Raw genomic sequence first — 12,848 nt, forward strand, 5'->3', positions numbered from 1 at the left:
TGTCTGTGGTCTGGACAGCCTCTGAAGGCCTTGTCTGGGTCTGTGGTCCTACTGAAGCAGGGGGTCATGTTTGCAGTCTATACTGTCACCAGAAACCACGTGGAGGCCCATGATAGGTGCCCCTGTTGACTACGAAGAGCAAGGAGGCTATTCTTGCTGTGTTATGGATGACTGCAGATGCGCAGCTGAGAGAGAGAGATGCTGAAGGCTTCTGTGACAACCCCAACCCCTCCTAATGCCGCCCCCCAATAAAAGGAACCGCCTAGACAGGAAGCTGACAAAGAAAGCTCTTTAAACATGTGATGGAGATGCTGAAAAGTAGCTCTTCACAACTGATGGCTTCTGGTGGAGGTGTGGAAGGGGAAGGAGGTTCCATTGAAGGGGCAGCCACTGAGGTTCCATTGAAGGGGCAGGCACTGAGGTTCCATTGAAGGGGCAGCCACTGAGGTTCCATTGAAGGGGCAGCCACTGAGGTTCCATTGAAGGGGCAGCCACTGAGGTTCCATTGAAGGGGCAGCCACTAAGACTACACTCCAGTGAGTATACAAGTCCACAGAGTGGGTTGGGGTTTGCTTGCTTGGTTGGGTTTTTGTTTGGTTTTTTATTTCTTTCTTTTTCTTTTTTTCTCTTTTTTTTCTCTAACTTTTATTTTCTACTTCTTTTGGGGAGGAAGTCACAAGGCAGAGCAGACCTTGGAGGACTGAAAAGGGATTGTGATCAAGGAACACTCTGTAAAACTAGAGAATCAATTAAAAAAAATGCTATGGGGGGACAGAACATGAAAAGAATAAAAAGGTACAATAATGAATACACAAAAGTTGGCCTGGAAGAATATGAGTTAGAAAACCTACCATAAGTGCCGCAATGAATTTAGATATTGTTCTATTTATATCTCTAAATTCACTTAGGATTAAAAAATATACCTTTCAAACACAAGAGAAAATAGGTTCCTTCTCATTTAGCTCTCCCAATGACCATCAAGAACTCATTGGCACTGACCTTGGGGAAAAAAAACCTCCCTAATACTTTCCTAAAATTGGATTTAAGCAAGACACCTATGAATAGCTCTCGTAAGAGTTTGGAATATTGAATTTCTCCTGGTTGAGATCCAAAACCCATCTGAAATAAAGCCAGCAGAGCTTGAGGTTCAGACTGGGAGAAATGACTGGGTATAAACCGGTGTGGCTGAAGCAGGAGGTTCTGGGAAAGGGCATTGCCAAAGACAATCCAGCTAATTCGCAACTCCCTTGTGGGTGATTGTGACCCCACCGTAGACAATTCTTAGTAAAAAAAAAAAAAAAAAAAAAAAAAAAAAACTATTGGTAATAGAAGGTAGACCTGTGTCCTGAACTCTTGGAGACACCTGGTCAAATGCAATATGGACTGAAGGAGCAATACATGAGGGCAGGTACACAGAGGCCTTTCTCTGTGTATCTGCAATCAATAGTAACAAATCATTTACAGATATGGACTGGCGACTTGCGTGTGAGACTCCAAGGATGTGCTGGTAGGAAATGAGTGTGATCTCCCAGCATAAACTGTTAACACTGGCCGAGAGTTCTGAGATCTGTTCATTGAAACCTCAACAAGATAAGGCAAGGTTTGCAAGGCACTTTCTTTGCCAAGATACACCAATACCTATGCAACATTGGTGATAAAACCAGGGCTGCATTAGGCTTCCCTATGAGGGTGTAACAAGAAATCTGTAAAGTTCCATTGTGAGGATAAAACCACTTTGGCACTACCCCGAAAACCTGGTCTGATTCCGTGGAGGCGTTTCCTTGCCACTCTCTTCATCTTAAGGAAGCTACAGACACTTCACCAACTCTCAGAGGATTTGTAAGCTCTGAGGAATAGACTCAGAGAACTCCCCCCATCGTTGATTTGGACCTTAGCAAACCACAGGTACGCTCCTTGAATGAAAAGCAGGATGAATCAATGGAGACACCACTATTGGCACGTGTTGTAAGCCTTAATGCCCTCCCCTTGGCATGGCTCTCTCTATAGGACTCTGACTTTCTCGTTATACCAGTAACAGCTACTTTATTTTTAATTATTTTATTTTATGTGTATACATGTTTGCCTGCATTTATGTCTTTGCACCATTTTGTGCCTAGTGCCCATGAAGGCAATAAAATGGCACTGGATCCCCTAGAAGTGGAGGTATAAATGGTTGTGTGAGTACCATGTTAGCTCTGGGAATCCACTCCAGATCCTCTACAAGAGCAGCCAGTGCTCTGAACCTTTGAGCTGACTCTCCAGCTCCGACACCTATCCTGTTAATCGTCCACGTTTTCAAGACAAGTCATGTCTAGTTAAATGGGTGTCCCAGTTAACTTTTTTAGTAACTTGACTTAACCTAGAATTATCTTGGAAGACAATTTCAATTAAAGAATTGTCTAGGTCACATTGGCCCACAAACATGTCTTGGGGTGAGGGTGGGAGGTGTCGGTTGGGAGGGGGAGATTATCTTGATTGTTAGTTGATGCAGAACACAGCCTACTGAAGGTGGCGACATTCCCTAAGAAGGTGGTTCTGAACTATGTAAGAGAGCTACCTGAGCAAAAGCCTCCCAGGCAGCCAGCAAACAGCATCCTTCGTTGTTCCTGCTGCATTTCTTTGGCTATGAGTGAGTTCCCTGGCCATTTATATGCTGCACAGAATAGCAGGCAAGCCTGCTTCAAGTTTCTACCTTGAGTTCCCGTCTTGACTTCCCCTCGATGACTACTACCTGGAATTGTAAGCCAAAAAAGTCCTTTATCCTCCATAGTTGCTTTTGGTATGTGTCACAGCCGTGGAACTAAAACCAGAAAAGCCAGTGCTCACCTTAAATTGGGTCCTCACTATCTGATAAAGAACACTAGAAAATGCGGCACAAAACCACACTCAAAATAGTGTGGCAGAAGCCAGAAAACAGCCCAACAAAGAAAGGGATTTGGCTTCTTTTCTCATAGAGAGTTCAGGTTAGATAGCCTCTAAGGACAGTTCTGACTCTAAAAAGATTTCATTCTCCTGGTAGCAGTGGAGTGATCAGTGTCATATCCTGAGGTCTCTCAGCCTCCAGCTCTGCTGAGAATCAGGACTTGACGTAGCACCGATTCCAGATACAGCTGCCATTGAAAGCCAGTCACACTGAGCACATTTGCTGGTACATATTAATATCTCTGAAATGACTCTGTGTCTTACAATCGCTTGTCCTTGTTTAATTTCCATCACTCTAGCACACAAATGATGTGTCTCTTACAATTGATGAGGCCTTAGATTCACTACGATATATTAGGTCTTTGGTGGGTTCCTTCAATGCAAGTACAGTGATCTGTTCTTTTATCTTATGACTTTCAAATGCATATGAGCTGCCATCTTAGCTACATACCCACAGGCTTGGCATGCAAGCCCCTTTCTGTTTGCCTAGGGCAAGAACTAAAATTCTGGTTGTTCAGCTTTTTTGGAAGAAAGCTAAGCAATAAGAAGACACCTCCCTGTGTGTAGTGAAGCCTTCTTGCAGAGCAACTCTTACCTCCTGGAGCAGTTCAGGCTCACTAAATGAAGCCCCTCCAATGCCCCGCACCAGATAACTCCTATGGCATCACTCGCAGACATCTTTCCAGCTTAGAATTTGGTTCATCTTGTTAAGAAGGCCTCTTTCACCGTAATTAGCCGTTTGCCAGGGACCCGCAGCCAGCCTCAATGCCTCTTGGATTTCCTCTTCACTGAAGAGAAATTGGAGTCCAGAGAGAGACTGCAAATGATGTGGCTCATTCGCTGAGTCACAGATTCCAGGTCAGGGACTTCTGACATGTGTCCCCCTCGGGTCCTCCCAGCTAAGTCTGTGAGCAGTGCAATATCCTGTCTGTGGAGTGCAAGAGAGAGTCCCTAAGAAGGAGAAGGCACCTGAAAAACAAAATGCCAAATATCTTTCTCTCTTTTACTGTTTCAATTTGTCCTTGGACCCCTGTGGCAAATATGCTCCAAGGTTACCTAGCTTCCAATAAGTCACACTTCTGTGTGAGTCTCTCCCCTCAAATGTAAGTCTGTGACAGGCTTCTAAGCAGCATAGTGTTACCAAAATGGGGAGACGCAGTGACTCTGATCCGTTATATGACACAGGACTGGCGGGAAGGCTCAGATGGTGAAGTGTTTGCCATGCGGGCATCAAGACCTGAATTCAGATTCCCCAACACCCACATAAAAAGCCAGACACTGGCACACACACCTGTTGTGCAATGATCTGATTGTATTTTGACAATAAAGTTTGTTTTGAACCAGAGGGCAGAGCTAGCCAAAATTATTCATAGAGACTTTGGAGGAGTGAGGATGTAGTAAGGCAAGGCTCAGAGAAGATCTCAGCCCTTTGGGAGGAAGGAACAAAAGAGGTAGGAGTCACTACTGGCTGATCCACTGCTTCTCTGATCTTTCAGGTTCTTACCCTGACATCTGACTCCCAATTTTTTTATTGATAAGGAGTAATTAAATAAACATATCACATACCTATGATCCCAGAACTGAGGAGGAAGAGACAGGAGGATCCCTGGAATGTTCTAGCCAGGCAGTCTAGCCAAAGCAGTTCAGTGACAGACCCTATTTTTAAAAGTATAAGGTATAGAATGATCTAGGAAGACATAACATCAACCTCAGGCCTCCACACACATCTGCACCCGTATCCACACACGAACGTTCCATTGCCTCAGGCTCTGACATAACGTGTGGGGGGGGGGGTGATCCTCTGTGCCCAGAAGAAACAAACTGCCACTTGTGAATTGCTGATGGGAGGACCATGTGGCCTGAAGTTGCCTAGAGCCACTGAAAGCTGCCTCCTGCCACAAACAGGCTAAGACCCTGTGTCACTCGGGTTATATTGCAAGGAAATAAATCCTGCTGAAGGCTCCCATGAGCTGGGATTAGATACTGACCCAGAAGAGCCTCCATATTTGACTCAGAAGAGCGACTACAAGCGGGAAGCAGCTGACAAAAACAACTGGTTGGATGAAAACATGTTTTGTTTCAGTGGCTAAGGTTTCGGCGGCTAAGGTTTTGGGGATGCAGCAAAAGAAAATGAGCCACCTGCCTCTGCTCCTTCATCCCCTCTTCTGCCACGGTGTCTGTAGACATCCATTCATGTACATTAAGTATAGATATGGAGGGGGTGACAGATACAGAGACAGAAATAAGAGCCCACTTCGTTTAATGTTCTGGACCAGATTTCAGGGACACAGCAAGGAGTAAACTAAATAATGTCTTGGAGATAGAGAGACGGTTCCATGGTTAAGAGCATTAGTTGTTCTGGAAAACCCAGGCTAGGTTTCTCGAATTCACGTGGAGCTCACAGTCATCTCTAGCTCCGGCTGATTGGTGCCTTCGTTTGGATTCTGTGGGCACTGTATACATGTGGTACACATGCACACATGCAGGCAAACATGCATACGCAGAAAATACAAATAAGTCTTTCCAGAAAAGATAAAAGTCGTCTCCTTCTTGGGATTTTCTTTTCAGCAGAGGCAAGCACACAATGAGACTACAACCAGCTATTTTGATGATAGGTGGTAAGAGAAACGAAAGCAGAGAGGGATTTAATAAATATTCAAAATAAATATTCAAAATAAATGTTCGTTAATTAAGTAATTCATTAGTAAATATTCCAACTAATAAAATTCATGGTAACAAGTGTATGAGCCAAAGATCATTCATTTGCCCACGCGTAAATGAACTAATAAATTAATGATAAACTTGTAAAAAAATAGGACATTCCAGTGGGCTGGAAAGTTCCAGTGCTGGCAGTGGAACTTTTATTCAACAGGAACACTTTTATCACACACCTCAATGTGGGGTCTGAATGAGAAACATGCCCAATAGGCTCATGTACCTGAGCACTTGGTCCCCAGCAGGTGGCGCTGTTTGAGGAGGTTTAGGAGCTATGGTCTGGCTGGAGGAAGTAGTCATTGGGGGCGGGCGTTGAGGGTTAAAATTCTCACACTATGTCCAGTTCACTGTTTCTACCTTGTGCTTACCTTTAAGGGTGTGAGAGCTCTTGTCTCTGTGTCCCAGCCGCCAGCCCTGCCTGCTGTCATGCCCCCTACCCTATCCCCCATGATGTACTTGATCCCTCTGGAACCCTATGCCCAAATAAATTCTTTCTGCCTTAAGTTACCACAATCTGTTGCTTTATCAACTCAGCCACTGTCTACAGTCCCCACAAGGACCAGGGAATCCCACTCCCTCCCACTTCCTCTTTCTTAGATGTATACAGTGTTAGAGAATCTGGAGCCAAATTACATACAGAAGGAACGTGTAGCAGAACTTTACATTAGCGCTAACTGGAAATTAAAGCAATGTGCTAATAGGAAACTATCAAGGGACACAAATTACAAACATTCCAGTTGATTATGGAAAAAAATATCTTTACATGGAGTTTGTTCAAAATGGAATGAATTGTCTAAGAAGCTTCTTTCAGGGGGAATTCAAGCAGAGCCTATCTGCCTCCTCTTAGAGGTGTGATGGGTCATTTCTACTGAGGCTATAAATTGCTCCTATAAGGCCCTTAAAAGAATTTAAAAATGTGATTTGAGCTAGAATGTAAAAGGCCAACGATGAAATAATTTATTAGCCCTCTGTCTCTGGGCTCAGTTCAAAGAACAGAACCCACTTTGACTATTTAAGGAAGCAACCTCATGCTGTGAGGTGACTGACAGAGACACACAGCAGGAGAATGGCCTCAGCTTCTCCGCAGTAGGCATCACCCTCCGAGAGAGCCTCTGACGAAAGGAAGTTAGGGAATTAGGAAGCTGCCAGTATGTCTACTGGCCCAGAATCATACTCTGCCATGCAGAATGGAGGTCTGTGTCTTCTGTGGTCTACTGTGCTTTACAACAGGAGGCGTGGGGGGGTGACTTGCAGTAGTAGACACTATAACCCCAGAACTTGGGAAATGAAGCGGGAAGATCAGTGGTTCCAGGCCAGTACCCCACTACACAATGACTTTCAGGGCAACGTGGGTTGCATGAGACTGTCTCAAGAAGACAGAAAGAAAAAGAAAGGGATGTGGGGCGGGGGGGGGGGGGTAAGTACAGGAGATGAAGATAGTAGACTTGGGGGTTGCACGATCTCCAGATCATCTAAACCAGCTCACATCTGTAATTGCCAACTTTAGTTTCCTCTGAAGCCTGTAATGCTCGACCTTCACATTATCTGGTTAGTCTATGAGCTCCGTCTGTGTCATGATGCATGTACACACACATTTACACATGCATGCATGTGTGTGCACACACGCTCACACACAAGAGAATCTGAGGCTCATTTTGATTTTATCACCTCTTCGGCAACAGAGATATCAGATTATTTATGGGCAAAAGAAATATTAATTCTCTGACTGAGCCTCAAAATGAAAAATTCAAAACCCAAGTCATTTGTCAACTTTTTGTAAGTTCTTGTCAGTAGCCAGAGTATCTCTGAGATTTTGTATTAAAACTCCACTATACTTTTTCTGCTAGAGATGTGGTTCTAACAGACGTGGTCCTTCTGATGACCTTGGGACTTGAGTACCTTCTGTCTTTCTGTCCCATGATCTACCAGCAGCCCTTCTTTTACTTACCACAAACTGCTACATCCTAACTACTTAACTGACCAGATCCTGGGGCTTCAGACTCAACCCGTCAGGAAGCTGTCACAGCGTCTCATCCCTCGATGACTGTCTAGTATGAGTTTCTACATGTCTGTAGGTTCAGGGCATGCCATAGAATTTGCTTTAGTGGCTTTTAATTTAAAAATCATTTAAGACTTATTATCAAAGGACTTATCAAAGATTTATTAGCAAACAGCAATAGAATCATTAAGCTGGCCTTGCAGGAATGCCTGAGAGGACAGTACAGAAGCTGACCTTCTAATCTACTGGGATGAGGAAGCCTGGGTGAGAAAGTCACCCATTAGTGTCAAAATCATCTTACTTTTGTGATCTTCACCAGTATACCTTGTTTCTCAGTACCTACAAAGTTGAAGCTGGACAGGATGACATCTGTGACAGATGCTGCGGGTGGCGACGTCTCTACAGCTACTTCCACTCTACAGTGCTGGAGTCTTTCTTCATTTGCTGTGAGGAACCTGGGTCATCTACCAAGCCAAATTACAATGGCATCTAGGAAATGCCTATAGCATTAGAAAGGCGGGGTGCCCATGGCATCCTCAAGAAGGTTGAACTCTGTACAATGAAATTTGTTATGGCTCTTAGGCGTTTATACAATTTCAAAATTTCATGTTAAAAACTAATCCCAGGGCTGGAACCATGTGGTGCAGGATAATTCTGTATTCTGTCAATTATGTTTTAAATAAATGATGATTGGCCAGTAGCCAGGCAGGACAACCAGGAAGTAGAGGTGGGGCAATGAGAACAGGAGTGTTCTGGGAAGAAGGAAGCTCTTTTCCCAGTCCCGCCCAGACCACAGAAGAAGCAGGATATGACCTACCCCCACTGAAGAAGGTACTGAGCCATGTGGCTAACATAGATAAGAATAATGGGTTAATATAAGTTATAAGAGCTAATACAAAGCCTGAGCTAATGGGCCAATCAGTTTATAACTTATGGAGGCCTCTGTGTGATTTTCTTTGGGACTTGCCAGCTGTGGGAACTGGGCAGGACAGAAACCCTGACAAGCAAATCCACAAGTTACAGCCATGCTCAAGAGTTAACAGCACATACTACTCTTCAAAAGACCTGAGTTCCCTTCCCAGCACGCATGTCCTTGGGCAGCTCCTGACTGCCAGGAGCTCCAGATCCAGGATATCTGATGCCCTCCTGACCTCCACCAGCACGTACACTTATGTGTACAAAGCAACACACAAACCCCATGTTTAAATAAAAATAAATCTTCAATGAAAACAAGTGTTATCCCCAATGCAACAGTATAATGAAGTGAATGAGGGCTTTAGGTCAGTATTTCTCTGTGGGTAGCAACCCCTTTAGGGGGGTTGAATGACTCTTTGGTGAGGTCAAATATCAGATATCCTGGATATCAGACATTTACACTACAATTCATACCAAAATTATAGTTATGAAGTAGCAAAATCATCTTATGGCTGGGGGTCACCACACATGAGGAGCTGTATTAAAGGGTGGCAGCATTGGCAAGGCTGAGAACCACTGTGGTAGGTGATTAGACTAGGAAAGCTCTACACTAATGAATGGGACCAGTGCTTTATTAAAAGGCTTGAGGAAGCTAACTACATCTTTCCCTCTCTTCCAACATGAAAATACACAGCTTTTGGGCCCCTCAAGAGGAAGAGTATTCCAAGTGCCATCTGAAAGCAGAGACTGGGCCCTGAACTAAACACCAAACCGTGCAGAGTCTTGATGGACTCCCCGGCCTCCTTAACTATGAGCTGTGAATGTGTGCTGCTTGCAAATCACTCAGCCTATTTTGTTTGGTTATAGAAGCAGGGGGCATGGCAGGAGCAGGCAGGCATGCTGCTGGAGCAGTGGCAGAGAGACTACATCCAGAACTGCAAGTTAGAGGCAGGCAGAGAGAGAGGCTGGGTCTGACATGGGCTCTTGAAACCTCAAAGTCCACACCCAGTGACACATCTCTTCCCATAAGGCCACACCTTCTAATCCTTTCCAAGCATTTCCACCCACTGGACCAAGTATTCAAACACACAAGCCTATAGGGGCCATTCTCATCCAAACCACCATTCCAGGAAATTTAACGCAAGAACTCCTTACCTCACTCAGCAGCAATCCACTCAGCCCCAGTTTAGGCTATCACTAGCCCCAGGTCATCATAAATACTCCAGAAGCCTGAGGATCCAGGAGGTCATGAGAAGCTTATTCAGTGACGACTCTCCAGTGAGAGCAAAGTTTGTGGGTGCATGGCTATCACTCCATCACTGGTTGACTCAGAGAATAGTAAGTTTGAGGCCTGCCTGAGCTATACCATGAAACCCTGTCTCAAGACAGAACAGGAGCTCAGGAGAATGCTTACTAGAAAAGAGCACTTGCTGCTCTTGCAAGAGACCTGAGTTTAGTTCCCAGAGTCTATATCAAATGGTTTATAATAACTATAATTCCAGCTCCAGGGGATCCAGCACCTTATTCTGACCTCTGTGGGCATAAACACACAAGTATATTAATCCACACACACAATAATAAAAAGTGAAATTAATATTTTTGAAAAGACATAAATACACAAATTAATATTTTTGAAACTAATATTAACATTTTGACATTAATAGTAATATTTTTGAAATCAGTGTTTATTGACAATATATAATAATATATTTATAATATAATAATTGATATTTTATTGATGTGTGATAATGTATTAATAATTACATTTATGTTAATAATTTGAAATTAATATTTTTGAAAAGACATAGTATTAAACTGGTTCCTAATGACTTGTCATTACATCCAAGGGTCAGTGCATCTCTCCCCCCTAATCAAAGAAGCTTCCTTTTGCAGTAGAAGAAGATTGATACAGAAACTCACAATGGACCAAAGTGCAGAGAATAAGAGACTATGGCCTGCTCACCCTAAATAAGATATCTATGATACCCCTTCCTCCAAAGGCTTGTGGATCATAGCAAGCAGAAGAGGAAGGAGGAGAAGGCAGAAAGACTGTAAGTACCAAAGGCAGTGAGCAGCTACAATGTCTAGGTCCAGCCTTGACAGGGTTTGGACATTCCAGGGTAGGGGGTGTGTGGATTAGAAACGCCAGGCAGACAGAACAGAAATACAAAAGTAATAGACAGAGACACAGAGTAGAATCGGGGTGGGAGGGGCAATTCAGTGAATACTCAATTTGCCTGCATTTATTTTCCATATGCTTATATACCTCAATCCAAAAATGAGGGTGGGGGCAAGAAGGCAAAAGACTGATTTAACATGATATAAAGAACAAAGAGGGCAATTGCCTCTCCGATACCTGAAGCATCAAGAAGTTATTTCCTGAGTTAAATGTTCTGTTGTTTGGGCAGGATCTGCAGCAACCATACCTTCAAGCATCCTGAAGGCAGTCAATCCTTGGGTCAAACTTCCTGTCATATCCTTGAAGGAGCAGGAATGTGCCTGAACTCTCTGACCTTTGATCAAGGTGGAATGGATTCTCCTCTGTGGGCCATCTTAACACCCAAAGCACCAAGTGAGCACACTACCTAAGTCAAGACATCCTGTTAGTAGCCACACCTTAGCCAAACCTCTTGTCAGTAACCATAAAGGAGCAAGAATCGGCCTGAGTCTCTGACCTCCAGTCAAGGTAGAGCGGACCCACTTCCGTGGGCTTCTACACTACAACAAAACAATGTTTTCTAAACACCCCGGGGCTGTTGCTCACGTGAGCATGCAGCAATCGCAGCAGTGTGCATAAGACCTTCACAAGCTCAAGCCAATCAGAATCCCAGAACCAAGTCCCAACCACAGATAAGGAACTTTGCAAAATAGCTGCTGGAAGAGAAAGAGACCATTTTTCTTTCACAGTGTGGTGTGATCCCTGGTAAGTCTACCACACTCTGGGGAAAGCCAGGAAGAGTTGGGCAGCACAAATTGTATTTGGTAGGTTTAAAACTAAAGGGGGACACAAAGTTGGGTGAGTAGAAAAGGGGGTGGATCTGGGAAGATCAGAAAGAGGTGAACATGATCAAAGTACATTGTGTGAAATTCTTTAAGAATTAACTTTGAGGGCCGGGCAGTGCACTCGAGATAGAAGCAGGCAGAGCTGTGAGTTCAAGATCAGCCTGGTCTATATAGCTAGTTCCAGGACAACGAGGGTTGTTACACAGAGAAACCCCATCTCAAACAATGAGACTCCACAGTGTGTACAGTATGTACCTCAGCATTGCCCTCTGTGAAGGAAATGAAAAATGCGTTCTGGTTGGACTTACATGGTGACAGTCTCTAGGAAGCACCCAAATGTCTCATATTTGCAGTGTGGCAATTGTTATACAACAGTTGTTAGGATGCAGTGTTGAGCCCTGACTATTCATCATAGTGCTATGATGAATGAATAGAGAAAAATGATTGCCGCTTCTGTCTGGACGGATAATGTGGCTTGAAAGTGTTCTCCAAATTTCATATGGTAATAGAGTCACCAGATGAGGCTTTGAGTATTTAGTCTACTCCTGTTTATGAAAATAACATTTGACTAGAACATACCACATCCATTCACTGAAGTATTGCCCACACTGCTTAGCCCCTACGACAGCAGCATGGAACGTGGTACCAGTAAACATTCTTGCAAAGCCTACATTACTTACTGTCTAGCCTTTTATAGGGAAGTTTGTCAACTTCTGGTTTTCACAGCAGCACGGTCAAGTGAATTTTCAGACATATATCATCCAATGGTACAGAGCTGGGGTCAGGTAGAGAGCAGAGGGTGCCTCAAGGGGGTCGCAGGCCTGGGGAGCCAAACAAATATTTCTTGGCTTGATCATTGGAACCGAGGGACAACTCTCTAGTCAATTAGAGTTGCATTCTTGAAGAGTCATTGCAGAATGAGAAACAGAGTTAACAACACAATAAATCAAAGCCAAATAAACCAAAGTCCAGGGGAGGGGGCAGAAAATTTATGGATAAATTGAAGAAGAGGGAAAACAGCCGAGAGGTAAGGAGACACAGCCTAGACGGCACAGGAGAGACTGAAGAAGTCATTTTGTCCCTGTACCTTCTGGCACTCTTCTCCCTGTTTCCGAACCATTTTTCTGCTGTAATTGCCTGGGAATTACAACATCCTCTGCTGGCAGAAGGATGGCTCTGAGGAAACTAATCAAACTTGGAAGGTTCCCATGCTCAGCGACTCCTGCAGTTCTCAAGGTCCTTCCCCAAGGTTATGTGAGCAGTGAGCAATTGCTGTGGAAGAGGAGACCGTCCA

At 44.1% G+C, this 12,848-nt stretch overlaps 1 long non-coding RNA gene across 1 annotated transcript; it reads left to right on the forward strand.

The window, feature by feature from the left end:
* The first annotated feature begins 309 nt into the window (after positions 1-309).
* On the forward strand, positions 310-8,023 carry LOC142855781 (uncharacterized). The gene is made up of 3 exons (XR_012911541.1): positions 310-369; positions 448-536; positions 7,973-8,023. It is a non-coding gene; the product is annotated as an uncharacterized LOC142855781 (long non-coding RNA).
* Positions 8,024-12,848: the final 4,825 nt, after the last annotated feature.

This window comes from Microtus pennsylvanicus, chromosome 8, assembly GCF_037038515.1.
Source record: "Microtus pennsylvanicus isolate mMicPen1 chromosome 8, mMicPen1.hap1, whole genome shotgun sequence".
Taxonomy (NCBI): domain Eukaryota; kingdom Metazoa; phylum Chordata; class Mammalia; order Rodentia; family Cricetidae; genus Microtus; species Microtus pennsylvanicus.